Source organism: Impatiens glandulifera, chromosome 2 (genome assembly GCF_907164915.1).
Source record: "Impatiens glandulifera chromosome 2, dImpGla2.1, whole genome shotgun sequence".
In the NCBI taxonomy this organism is placed as follows: domain Eukaryota; kingdom Viridiplantae; phylum Streptophyta; class Magnoliopsida; order Ericales; family Balsaminaceae; genus Impatiens; species Impatiens glandulifera.
In genome coordinates, this window is record NC_061863.1 from 9,721,908 (window position 1) to 9,737,031 (window position 15,124).

The following is a 15,124-nucleotide window of genomic DNA, read 5'->3' on the forward strand; positions in this document are numbered from 1 at the left end:
TGAGAAAATGTCTAAATAATAACAGAAAGTGGAAAACAACTAAATTATAAACTACACTGATTTTTGTTTTTTCATCTAAAATCTGCCAGAAAACAAAGTACAAATTAAGGAAGTTATTGTCATCCAACAGAACCCACTAGCTAATAAACACCATTAACAACTTGAAATTATTCCAGAGAGAGTATGACGTTGGTTTGGGGGTGTTTTTTTTTTTTTTAGAAGTTCGGTCGGGTCCCATCCACAAGCACACAGCAATTTTGAAATCAAATTTCAAACGCGTAGCCCTCTTGTTGCTGCAACGGATGGGCACTTGTATTGCTTGATATGCTCAGCCCTAGCAGGAGTGATTCTGTAACACATCTGCACCCGTGAAACCATTTTCTCGCAAGAGGTTCACAGCAGATCCCAGAATTCGTCCGTCTGAATAGTTCTCCCCACCATTGGCTCCACATAATGTCTCCCCTTCTTTCTTCATCTTCGTTCTTCCTCTTCTCCTCCTTCTTCATCGCCCAGATCTTCACCAATATCCTCTTTCATTCTGTGGCTGTGGAGCCTTTTCACATGCTTGCTCTGACTATCATTGCCTCGCTGTTTTTTCAGGAACATATCAGAAAAATAAAATTGTGTTTTCTACTCGAAACCCAATATCTCATAACAATCAAACAATAATCGATTTTCAATAACCCTAAACAAGGCCCAAGGACAACAATTCATAAAATATGCAAAGGGGAAAACAGTGGACAGTGGCCAGGGGTGAGCCTATATGGAAATGAGTTTTTATCTCTCTTTGATGCGAATCCATGTAAGATTACCATATTAAATAATGGCTTGATAGTTTATATAGATTGGAGTGTGTGTGTTTTTGTGTAAAAAATAAAAAATTAGTGTTTGTACTCAATCACCTGGAATCAATCACATTGTTCAAACAAATAACCTGTTTTCAATAGCCTACATCAAACAACTATTATTAGGAAATAACCCTAGATCAAACAAGGCATGAGACAACAATTCACAAAATATGCAAAGAGGAAACAGTGGACAGGGCAGGGTGAGCCTACATGGAAACACGATTTTATCTCTCTTTGACACGAATCCGAATAAGATTACCACATGATATGTTTTATATAGATTGGGGTGTGCGTGTTTCTGATGTTACTAAAAAATAAAAATTAGTGTTATACTCAATATCTCATCAATCTACTATTAATCAAATCGTTTGATTTTCAATAACCTGCGTCCAACAATGCTATTGGAAATAACAATACTCATACAAGGCCTAACTCCTAAGACAACAATTAACAAAATATGCAAAGTGGAAAACTGTCAAACGGGGGTGAGCTTATTGGAAACAAGTATTCTTCTGATAGTATCCAAATCAGATTCCATAATAATAATGGCGTAATATGATTATTTAGATTGGAGTGTGCGTGTTTCTGTGTTAAAAAATAAAAAATTAGTGTCTACACTCAATAACCTGAAATCCATCAATCAATCACATCATTCAACCAATATAACCTGGTTTTCAATAGCCTATATCAAACAAGATTATTAGGAAATACCCTAGATCAAACAAGGCCTAAGACAACAATTCACAAAGTATGCAAAGAGGGAAATGGGGGACAGAGGTGAGCATATTCAGACAAAAGAATTCTGGAATAATTATATATTAAAAAAAATAGATAGGGATGTGTGCTTTTCTGTATTAAAAACATATGGAAGCAGATAACTGGTGTTTACGTTAGGCTAAGGCTTGATTAATGTGGATCCTAACATCAAATCATTCAAAACAAACATCAATTCAAATATCATTATACTTACTTTATTCTTTATAACATTTTTGAAATATTAAATAGAATATTTGGTCAAATAACCAAGATAATCTACTTTTTCATTAGACAGTTGTTTTTAAAAATAAACACATCAAAGTATTTTTCAGGTTGGATCACAAGAAATTCATTTCATTTGAAATGTCAAATTTAGCAATGTTTCCACTAATAAATGGAGATGCACAAACAAATGAGGTACCTAATTTCTTAAGTCTCACAAATGAGGATATCTAACATACCTTGGAACCTGATTTAGATTTGTTTACTGCTGCCCTGGTTTATGCCTACAGGTGGTTTCTCCTTCGACTGTTTCTTGGCAGTTCCCGAAACAACTTCAAATATTGTTGGGAGGTCATTGATCATATTGAAAAGGCGTTTCCTGTAAAAAGAGCAGACATGAGATGTAGTTAGTTATGCAGCAAAAAAAAAGTATCCCAATATGGTTTCCACCATACTTGTGTGAACGTTACTTCACCAAAATAAGATAACATACAATCCTTTTCTCTTGAACTAGTTACAAGACATAAGGTGCAGCATAGGTGACACTTATAGCATAAGGCTCTTAAAAGAGAACAAAAATCAACTTTGAACCATTATCTGAATACATCTCACATAAATATTGAGAAACTAGGGACTTGTTTGATCCTACTCATCAATCATATCATTCAAATCACCAACCAAAGTATTCTCTATTTAAAAAGTAAATATAAATAATAAAAATATTCATTACACTCCTAATAATATTTTTGCTTAAATAAACCCAAATAACCTGGTTTGTTATAAGCTACATCAAACAAACAAGGTTATTTCACTTAATTATTCAAATAATCTTGGATCAAACAAGGTCTTCATTAATTTATGCTAATCTTTAAACTGCAACATGGCCTTTCAACTAATCTTAACTTTTCCCATTTTAGCCAGAAAAGTATAAGCAACATGGTTTGTTATAAGCATTTGCAACATGGTTTGTTGCATGGCACTTAATTAACTGCATTTGCAACATGGTTTGTTATAAGCGAAAAAGTATAGAATGATATTGACTCAGCATGGAGGATGGTGAGGTCTTATGTTATAATTATCAAACGACTAATCTCTTCTACTTGAACAAGTTAAACCAAAGAAATGATAGGAATCGAAGGTCAAAGACTCGTTTAGCTCAGTGGTTGAGGCGCAAAAATTTGTGTCCGCAAGGTCATGGTTCCAATCTTCAAGACCATATAAGAAAACAATATTAGTCATGATAAGAGGAAAATGTCAATTGGCAAGATGAAATGGTGCTCCACAAATCCTCCACAGATGATCATATGTTGAAACATGGTTTATTTATGATTAACCTGCAATGCATAGTTTGGTTGGGGTATTAGATTGTGAGGATAGTACAACTATCCAAGAGTAAATAATACATCATGTTTGGTTTCTTTATTTTCACCATGCAGTCAAGATCTTTATACAAGTTGCACCAGGGAGGAGGTACAAGCTTGTATATCCCCTCAGACATTATGGCACATATATTCCTTAGGAGTAGTGAAAGGGGTTGACTGTTTGTGGGAGATTTGCATAGTAGTGTCCGCTGGATTGACATAATTAGTACTTTAAGTGTTGCAGTTGGACGATGTTGAGATGCTTCTAGTGAACGTCAACTTGGTTCTCCATGGCGGAGGAATGAACGTCAACTTTCCCAAGATTTTTTAATGAATAAGTGTGACACGCGGACACCATCTGATAAATTTCAACTCCTTTCCTTCAAGCGATTGGCAGAAAGCTGCTATCAGAATGTGTGATAGTTTGGGTTTATGTTGTAGTTGGTTGATCATGATAAAAAAAGATTGACTGGGCCTATTGAAGCCCTCCACAAATGGCTATTATGGCCATGACGGAGACAAATGGCTACTATAGGCATATAGCCATAACGGAGACAACAGAATGTTAGGAATCAATGTCTTTAAGAGCATACATGCTCTAATACCCATGTGAGTGTTTAAAGAGACAATTTCAAAGAAATTAAGGACCTCTGTTTTTGAGTATTGATAATGAAATCTAAAATGAGTAGTTAGCACTAATAGGCACTTTGGTAAGATGTTATCACTACTCTACCTTACACACAAACAAATCTCACAGTTGTGAGTGAGCTTATATCCGGTACAACTTTCATTGACCATGCTAATTCTCAATTCTATTTTCCCTGAGATTAGATCAGCTCCTTCACATGAACCCAGTCTAATACCTTTATTAGGCTTCCATATAAAGGACAAAGGATAAGTAAGATTTTAAGAAGTAAACATCTATGAATCATATTTACAAAAATCAACAGTACAAGGTATTGAAATTAATTTTATAACCTGAAAAGGGATCAATTAAATAAAGAAATGTACCTATCAGATTTGTCAAAGCCATATCTAGCACCAAAATAGAATACTAGAGACAGCAACCATGCATCACTGTGAACAGCAACTAAAGATAGCCAATCTTTTTCTAGCATGCCATCTCTAGCAAAGTTGATACCCAACACAGGTTCAGGAAGCTCTGGTGGCACCTCTTCAGCTGGTAAATTCACTTCCCATTGTTCACTTGGAAGTCCATAAAGGCAAAGATTTTCCTTCTCTGTCATACATTATAATTACAAATTCATCTCATGTGATGTATTGGAAAAACATTTCATATGCTTATGAGACATGTATTCATTTTTTTTGAAAAAATGTCAACTTTTTTTGAAATCGAGATTGGAACGCAAGACCTAAACAATTTGTAGAAATGAGACATGTATTAATAAATATGCATGTTATCAAAATTAAGATATTTTTAACAATCTTCTAAAATTATAATATTTTATACTACAAGCAAATAATAAAATATTGAAATTATAATACTTTTTAAAAAGCATTCAATTTAGGAAATAAGACCACATAAATATATGACCTTTTCTAGAAATAGGCAATTAAGACTTTGTTTGATATGATTATTTTGGATTATTCCAAATAAACCAATATTCAATCTACCATCACACCATTCAAATCATTTACTAAAATATTAAATTACCCTTACTTTATTGTTTATAACATTTTAAAATATAAAAAGTAATGACAATTTGGTCAAATAACTCATTTATTACACCAGAAAAGGTTATTTAGAAATAAATAGTTGGTTATTTCAAATAACTATAAATCAAACAAGGCCTAATACATTTACAATCTTAAAAGGAACATAGTTAGAGTATTTAAAATAAATGGAACTAATAGGTCCACCTTTCTTCACGGCTTACCCAAATGGCATTTTTATTTTCAACATAGCTTTCACGTCACAATTGAATCATTCATTTAGCTAACATACTTTCTCAACTGTACTTGTGAAGAAAGAAAACGGAAAACTAAGAGAATAAAAATATATATCGAAACAGTGATCCTCTCCCCTATCAATTTCATTTTTTTTTTCATTGACAAACAAAAATGACAGAAACAAATTAGCCATATTCCTTCTTAAAGAGTTACAACTTGTGAGACTTGTGGCACAGAATAAAGTTTAAACTCTAGGGTTTAAAAATTCCAATATAATTATTCCAACAAGTAATTAAAATAATAACAATAACTAATAATAATAACCCTAATATTACTAATATTTCATTCATGTGTCATGTGTAATTGGCTTGGAACCCTAGTCTATGTTTGGTATCACGTTCTAATCATGTCGACCCATTTAGGCCCAAGAATGTTTTGCACCATTTAGACCAACTTACCAACCATTCTAGTAAAATGTGACCAGTCAAGACAAGTCACTGCCATATTGGCAGCCCTACGCACAGAACAGGCTCCCCATTTTAGAGAGTATTATTTCTTATTAAGAGTACAGATTTTGTGTATAAATACCCATAAGACACCATTTCACAACACGCATATGTATTGGTTTTAAGTTTCTTCTTAAGAAACACTTGCGATAATTATATTTTTATGTGCACCAAAGTGTCAAATTAAATATTTTACAAAATTTTATATTTGTTCACACAATAATAAAATAATACAAACAACAAGTGAGACATGACACACCTAGTACATCCCCTCTAACCAAAGAAGGAGACCTTAAGAGAGTGGCTAACAAACAACCCTACATCAAACTACTCTATGAAGGGACTCTGATTGGGACTCAAATTTTGGTGGACGAAAAAGGTTTTGCATAATCATATGTGACAAAACAAAAAAAAAAACAAGCTTGCAAATTGGCTTGCTCTAAAATTATCTACACTGCTATATTTTTTTCTTTTATTTCTCCTCTAAAGAACTCTGCAACAAGATATACGTAGAGGACAAGGTTTTAATTCTTTTAGTTGCCCTAGTTTGCATGTTGAAGTTGTAGTTCAAGATTGTTTAACATCATTCTCCTTTTAATCATTTTCTTTTGTGTCTTCAAACATGTTTTGAACTCCAAAGTCGTTATTTCTCTAATGAAACATAACCACGGGAAACTAAAGGCAGAGCAAGAACAACGTATTTTGTGGAAACAAACATAGGGGTCAATCTATAAGTCGTGTTTGAAGGAAGAAAACAAGTAGACACCAGACAAAAAAAATAGGTTGTTTTGATCTTTTGGATGACAATGTGGGTGCTTGTCTGCCGGCTGTCATGTTATTCTTTAACTGCTCTATTTGCACTAAGTTTAAGGACAATCCTTACCCATAAATTGTCAAGTCTTAGCTAGCATTTGTTCTAAAAAAATCCATCATAAATGTGTTAAACCTTCAATTAATGAGAAAAATCCACTGATTTTTATCATTTTTATCACTTAACCAGTACAATAAAGGAAATAAGATCAAATATCCCTTAAATTTACAGCCAATCAACAAAATGATAAACCTAAACTCCAAAAGGGATCATAGTCAGTCCAATTGATCAACTAAACTCATTGTTACTACTCTTCTGAACACTACCCACTTACTAACATAACATTTGGTTCAATATTCATTAAATTAAGAACATTGAAACCAATTTTAATTCAGAGAGCTCATTTATTATCTTGCTACATTAGGGGATAGAAAAAGAAAAATTAAAATTAAAATAAAATCTAATCTAATCTAATCTAATTCTAATAAACTGTGAAAACGGTGCTAGTCCTTGATAATTAGTTGAATCAAATCTAAAGTAAAAAAGGAATAGAAATGAAACAAACCAGGGTCGCACTGACGGAAAAAATCTTCAACATCTGCAACAGGCACGCCAACAAGTAAATTAAACCTAAAAACCAGAAGTGGGAATTGTCGGGCGAGTTCGTTGATCAACGAAAACGGTAAAGCCAGACAGATAAAATGAATGATAAAATAAAAAAGAAAGAATTTGAAAGGATTACCGGTGGTTAGAGCTCTAATCAAGCCTGTTCTTCGACCCTTGAAGTCATCGAAAACTTCTTCTACTGTTCGAAAGTTTGCAGGAGTGCTTCCTTCCATCACCACCGAAGCTTGAACAGAGAGAGAGAGAGGAGGAGAGAGAGAATCTGAAGGAAGAAGAAGAAAGGAGGGAAAGTTGAGAAAATATTTGACCTCAAAGTAGGAGAGAGAGGGATTGACGGAGGTTTTAAATCGGATTGCAATTACCGTATTAATGGATTTCATTAAAGGAAAGAATCCGACGCTGACGTGGAGGAGGAAGAAGACCATGCTTTTCTTTTTTTTTTTTCTCTCTTCTCCTTCTTTTTTTTTTCATTTTTTTTTTTTAATAAATCTATCAATCATTTATTATTATGATCTAGAAAACTACATTTTTTAAATTATGATTCATGAATTAATGTAAGGAAGGGATACATTATAATTAATTTGAATCGAAGATCATTTGATGTGAGATAATAGGATTTTATTACATATTAAAATTGGGTATAAGAATTTATTAATATATTTATTTTATTTTTTAAATATGCATGTAAAAAAATTAGAATAATAGAATACAAAATTAGTAGATCTTTAAAAAAAATGATTAACTCTCCCAGACTAATTTTATCGACTTTTGAAAACCTAACAAAATTAATAATAATAATATTATTAAAATGAATTTGAACCGTCTAGTTACATTCTCAATCTCAATAGAAAATGATTATGATTAGATATATGATTTTATTACGATAAATGATATATTAAATTGATTATAAGAATTTATTAATATATTTTATTTTATTTTTTAAAATATCCATGTAAAAAAATTAAAATAATAGAATACAAAATTAGTAGATCTTTAAAAAATAAATTATTAACTCTCCCATACTAATTTTATCGACTTTTGAAAACCTAAAAAATTTAATAAAAATAATAATATTAAAATGAATTTAAACCGTCTAGTTACATTCTCAATCTAAAAAGAAAATGATTTTGGTTAGATATATGATTTTATTACAATAAAATGATATATTAAAATTGAGTAAAAAAATTTATTATTACATTTTAATTTTATTTTTTTAAATATCTATGTAAAAAATTAAAATATAGAATACAAAATTAGTAGTCTTTAAAAAAAATGATTAACTCTTCCCAGACCAATTTTATTGATTTTGAAAACCTAAAAAATTTAATAATATATAATAATATTAAAATGAATTTGAAAACCGTCTAGTTACATTCCCAATCTAAATAGAACATGATTATGGTTAGATATATGATTTTATTTACAATAAAATGATATATTAAAATTGAGTATAAGAATTTATTATATATTTTTATTTTATTTTTTAAAATATCCATGTAAAAATTAGAATAATAGAATATAAAATTAGTAAATCTTAAAAAAATATAATTAACTCTCCCCGACTAATTTTATGGACTTTTGAAAACCTAAAAAATTTAATAATAATAATAATATTAAAATGAATTTGAACCGTCTAGTTACATTACCAATTAAATAGAAAATGGGTTAAATATATAATTTTATTACAATAAGATGATATATTAAAATAGAGTATAAGAATTTATTAATATATTTTATTTTTTAAAATATCAATGTAAAAAATTAGAATAATAGAATATAAAATTAGTAAATCTTACAAAAAGAAAATAATAATAATAATAATAATTAACTTTCCCATACTAATTTTATCGACTTTTGAAGACCTAAAAAATTTAATAATATTAAAATGAATTTGAACCGTCTAGTTACATTCTCAATTAAATAGAAAATAATTATGGTTAAATATATAATTTTATTACAATAAAATGATATATTAAAATTGAGTATAAGAATTTATTAATATATTTTATTTTATTTTTTTTAAATATCAATGTAAAAAATTAGAATAATAGAATATAAAATTAGTAGATCTTAACATAAAATAATTAACTCTCCCAGACTAATTTTATCGACTTTTGAAAACCTAAAAAATTTAATAATAATAATAATATTAAAATGAATTTGAACGTCTAGTTACATTCTCAATTAAATAGAAAATAATTATGGTTAAATATATAATTTTATTACAATAAAATGATATATTAAAATTGTATAAGAATTTATTAATATATTTTATTTTATTTTATAAAATATTCATGTAAAAAATAAGAATAATAGAATACAAAACTAGTAGATCTTTAAGAAAAAAAATATTAACTCCCCAATTAATTCTATCGATTTTTTAGAACCTAAAAAATTTAATAATAATAATATTAAAATTGTAACTTATTTTTAATTATATATATTAATAAATTATATGAATTTAAAATATTGAAGTTTTAATTTTAATTAACATTAGTAAATATATTATTATTTTAATTTTTTTTAAATATTAGAGTATGTATATGAATAAAAAATATATTATATTATTTGTATTGCTCTTCTATTGTTGAAAGTAATATTTATAAGTGATTCAATTTAAAAAAATTATTTTTGGTAGTTATTGTTTATTTATTTATACATAATATTATTTATTATTATTAAGAAAATTATTATTAGTTATTATTATTAAGAAACCTATTAAAATTATTTATTATTATTTATTGATGCCTTATTTTGATAGGAGAATTGTTTGAAATTGTGATATTTTTTTGTGACTTTTATTTGTTTTTTTAATTTAATTTACTATAATAAAAATGTGAGTTTAAATATTAAGAGTTTGTTTGGTAAGTTTATTTATATAAATTAGAATTTATTTAAAAAATATTTATGGTAGTGATTTTGAGGAGTGAATATATTTTTTGGTAAATATATTAAAAATGGTATTAATATATATTGTTACAAATATTTTATTTTATTTTAAATATAAAATATCTTAGTAACTTAGTTAATGAAATGAAGAACGAATGAAATGATATTTAATTATGATTGTATTAAAAAACATTACTCAAGTTTATTTTAAAGTTAATATTTTTAAATAATCGTTACTTTATTTTAAAAATGATAAAATTAAAAGAGAAAAATTTGGGTTCAAGATTTTTTTATTTATTAAGATTTATTTTAAAAAAAATTTAATGAAATTTTTTCTTTGTTTAATTTGATAAAAGATATTTATTAAATAAAACTTTTAACTAATTTAGTATAAATTATGGTGAATGCATATTGGGTGAGTTAATTTTTATTTTATTTTATTGTATAAATTTAAATTTGATTATTTAACTTTAAAGAATATTTGAATGTTCAAGTTAAGAAAATAAATTTGAAAATTTAAAGGACAAAAACAAAATATAAAAGGTGAATTAGATGTTTTAGTGTTTAAATATACATTAATGACATGATACTAATTTGAGAGAGATTTATTCTTAACCAAAAAAATATACTAAATAATTAATTTGTAATTATGTATAAATTTAAAAAGAACTAAAATAAGAACTATGATTAACTTATAAAATATAATGTTTAACTAATTATTTTTGAAGTTTTTAGTAATTGTACAAATAAAAATTCATAAAGTGTAATTGCTTCAAAAAAAAAGTTAATATTTTATTAACTGTGGATACGACAAATCTACCATATGGGTTTAAGAAGGTCATATTTTATTAAGTGTACAACATGAAGTCGTATTGCAGGCAGATAATCAAGGGTATATGGTGCGATTAATGGGGTTCAGCAGCCAGTTCAGGACAGTGCAGTTCAAGTCCAGAGTACAGATGATGAAGTGAAGAATCAGGGTAATGGGTCTTTGGGGAATATGGTTCAAAATGGCACAGGAAATTGCAAGTTATAGGGTACTGATAAGGGTAAGCTTGTTGAGATCAGCGATGTTCAAGTTCAGGCTACAGATGTGGGGTTGAAAGTTATAAGGGAATTGATTGAGGGGGAAGTGGTTTATAAGAGTACATAGGATGATATTTCTGGAAAGGCAGCAGCAGGTAATACGGTTGGAGAGGTTGTGATTTCTGAAATGGTGAATATTGATGAGGATGCCACTGATCCTATCATGTTTGAATATCATGTACCTTCTTTTCAATTATCGCTTGGAGATAATGTGAATGTGAGTTCTGGAGACGGGACAAGCTCTTATGAATCTGAATCAAGTTTGGGAGATAACTCAAATGAAATCCTGGTGAAACTGTACAATCTTCGGATGTTAGGATAGCAACTTTCATGAAAGGAATAACAGTATTGCAGAAAATACATGTGTTCAAAATTCGATGAATTCAGGGGTCCTAAATTAGCAAGAGCAAGGAAAAAAGAAAACAAAGGGGTTAATGAAGGCAGAAAGCAGGAGTCTAGTTCTGTTTCATGATTATATTGTCTTGGAATATAAGGGGTTTGAATGATCCTCTTAAATGCAGGGAGATCAAGAGGATCATTGAAGTTTAGAAGATCAGTATTATTGGATACTGGAAACAAAGGTTAAAGAGAGAAATGTTAATTGTATTGGTTCGCTCTGTTTTGAAAATGGATGGGATTTTATTCATAACTCAAATTCGAGGTCAGGCAGACTATGGATCGGTTGGGATACAGGTGCGGCTGAAGTCAAAAAACTGGTTGTTAATGATCAGGTTATTATGGTGGATGTTAAGTGTTTGAAGATGTTGAAGAGATTCAAGGCTGCAGTTGTCTATGGGAGTAATTCAGAATGTGAGAGGAAGCAATTGTGGAATTGTTTAAGAGCATGGGTGGATGATCATAATTCTTGGGCTATACTTGGTGACTTCAATGTTACTAGAATGGGAAATGAAAAGAGTCTTGAGTCTGAGATAACACATGACATGACTGATTTTAATGAATGCATCAGACCTATAGAGCTATTAATTGTATTGAACCAACTAATTCGGGCAACTTTTTCACATGGTCTTCCACAAGAGCAGGTGAACAGATGAGGAAGAGCCGCTTAGACAAGGGATTGATTAATGGTGCCTGGACTATACGATACCCAAATAGTTGTACTCAGATCCTCAACCCTGGAATTTTTTACCACTGTTCAATCAAATTATATTAGGAGATTGAAGCAAGAATAAGATATTCTTTCAAACTTTTCAATTTTTGGTTGGACTGTGAATGGTTCATACCTGTTCTGGAGGCAGTTTGGTCCAGAAGAATTAAGGGGTCCAAGATGTTTCAGGTTACTGAAAAGTTGAGAATTTTTAAGGTCAAGTTACAAAACATGGATATGGTCAGTAAGATATCTGCTAGGATTATGGGGGCAAGGGATAAACTAGATAAAATCCAGATTCAGCTTCTTGGAGGAGATGACACTTACCAACTTCAGCAGGCTGAAAAGGATGCTTTATCTGATTAGAAACTTTTGTGAGTATGAAGAAAGCTTTGCCAAGAAAAAATCTATGTAAATTTGGCTTTCCTTGGAGGATAAAAATACAGTGTTCTTTTATCGCAAATGTTCGATAAGATATATCAAAAACCGGGTCCTCAGGTTCAAGAAAGATAATGGTGATTATGCTCAAGGTCAAAAGGAAGTGCATGAAGCTGTTTCTATAGAGATTTAATTGGCACAAGGAAATGTTCAGTCAGCCAGATTCACATATTGCATCAGATGGTTGGCAACAGAGTTATAAATGAAGACAGTGCTAAACTTATTGAGCTACTCACTGATGAAAACATCAAAAGTGCACTGTTTAGCATGTAGAGGGACAAGAGTCCCGGTCCGGATGGTTTCAATGTCACATTTTTTAACAAAAACTCGAAGTTGGTCGGAAGAGATATTTGTGATGGGGTGTTGGAGTTTTTCAGGAACCGAAAGATGCTGAAGCAATAGAATACTACAATTCTGAACCTTGTTCCAAAGAGTTCTATACCAGAGGATTCAAGATTTTCGACCCATTTCTGGTTGCAATGTTACTTATAAAATCATCTCTAAAATCATTTCAAAACATCTCAAAACTGTTATTCATAAACTAATTAGTCTAGGGCAATCCGCATTCATACCAGGTAGATCTATTTCACATAATATTCTTCTTATGCAGGGATTGTTAAATGGATACGGTAATAAAAACATATCTCCTAGAGTATCATTTCAAAATTGACATTAGAAAGGCATTTGACTCTATCAAATGGAGTGCTATTTTTGAATTCTTGACTGTTTCTGGTTTCTCGCATTTATTTGTTGAAAGGATCATGGAATGTGTCTCCACTCCTCATTTCATTGTGTGCGTTAATGGTTTGCATGATGGTTTTTTTAAAGGTGAAAACGGTGTGAGACAGGGTGAACCCCTTTCTTTTTACCTATTTGTGCTTGTTAAAATGCTTTTGAAGAGTCGTCCATACATTCATCGCCCATTTTGCAGAGAGGAGAAGATTACTCACATTTTGTTTTGCGGATGATTTGTTTCTTGTAGCTCACGCGGATGTGGATTCCATTAAAACGTTGAAACGCTAACTTTCTTTACTAGTGTTACAGGTTTATCTATCAATGAAGACAAGAGTTTGGCTTTCTACGGCGGTGTTAAGGAGGAAACAAAATCGGATATTTTCAGCATAATGGGCATCAATGAGAGTACCTTACCGGTTCAATATTTGGGAATTCTTTTGACCTCGAAACAAATTCAGATTACACAATGTAGGTCACTTATTGAGAAGGTTAAAAATTCGATACTATGATGGGCTACGTTAAAGTTGTCTTATGCGTCACAACAGTTGGTTCTACCTAAAAAAGTGATGAAGGAACTTGATCAAATTATGGGTAGAGGTGTAAAGAAGGTCAAATAGGATGATGTCTGTATGCCTAAGGAGGAAGGAGAAATCAGTTTAAGGAACTATGTTGAATGGAATAAGATTATGACAGTAAATCACTTTTGGGCTATTGAAAGAAGACAGGATTCCTTATAGGCTCGTTGAATACATTCCAGATTTATGAAAAAGAAAAAGAGTGTTTGGACGTGCAAAATCAAAACGGATATATCTCGCTCAAGAAAATCCTGAAACTAAAAGAGAGCGCTAAGAAGTTGTTTGTTATTCGAATTGGAGATAGTAGAGGAACACTCGTTTGGCATGCATGACCCATGGTTTGAAGAGATTTCAATCATTCTTAAAGAAGACTTTGGGCATGTGCAAATTAGAAGGGACTGTCATTATGCTATTGTCCGAGACATTAAGGAGGGTGAATGGAACTCAATCTTGAGGTGCATCTTGGAAGGTACGAGAATTCTTGACTATTTGCATATTTTACAGTTTAATGAGCATATGGATTCTCGTGTGTGGAAGGTTGAACATTGTGGTAAATTTTTTTGTTGGAATGAGCTTGGGATATGATGCGAAATAGGGGTGATTATGTTCAATTGTTTCATATTGTTTGGTCTCCCAAGATTATACATAGGCACCCATTCATTTTATGGTTGTTATTTAGAGGGAGGCTTAATACTCGTGATAGAATTATGAAGTATATAGAAATTCCAGATTCTAAATGTTTGCTTTGTAATGATATGGATGAAACCATTGATCACATTTTTGGTTGCTGCCCCATTTACCTTGAAACTTTGGAAGAAATTTGCTAAATCCATGGCATTGGCTAGCTTTCCAAGTGAAGGAGGATGTTAAGGTAGTGGCTATGCTTAAGGTAAAAAGTGATAGATTATATTCTAATATGTTCAAGAGTGGATTTGGTTTTATTGTATATCATATTTGGAAAGAAAGGAATACTAGAGTGTTTTCAAGTGTGAGTAGAAGTTTTGATAAGTTTAGAAAGGCATTGTGTTTGATATCGGCTCTCTTATGCGAACTTGGAGGTGTATTCCCGTAAGAGAGCAAGTTTGGAGTATATGCCAAAGTTGAAAGATCCCTATAATGTAGTCACTCAAGTGAGAAATTCAAAGACGAGATAAAACTTTAAAATGTGTTTGTAATAATTCATTAGCTTGTAATTTGGATGTATGTTACTTTGGTTGTTTTTATAAATCGTGTCTAGGTTTTGTCTAGCATGATACA

The 15,124-nt window shown here is 30.5% G+C and overlaps 1 pseudogene; it reads right to left on the reverse strand.

Moving 5' to 3' along the window:
• Positions 1-251: 251 nt before the first annotated feature.
• LOC124927313 lies at positions 252-7,367 on the reverse strand (annotated as a pseudogene).
• Positions 7,368-15,124: the final 7,757 nt, after the last annotated feature.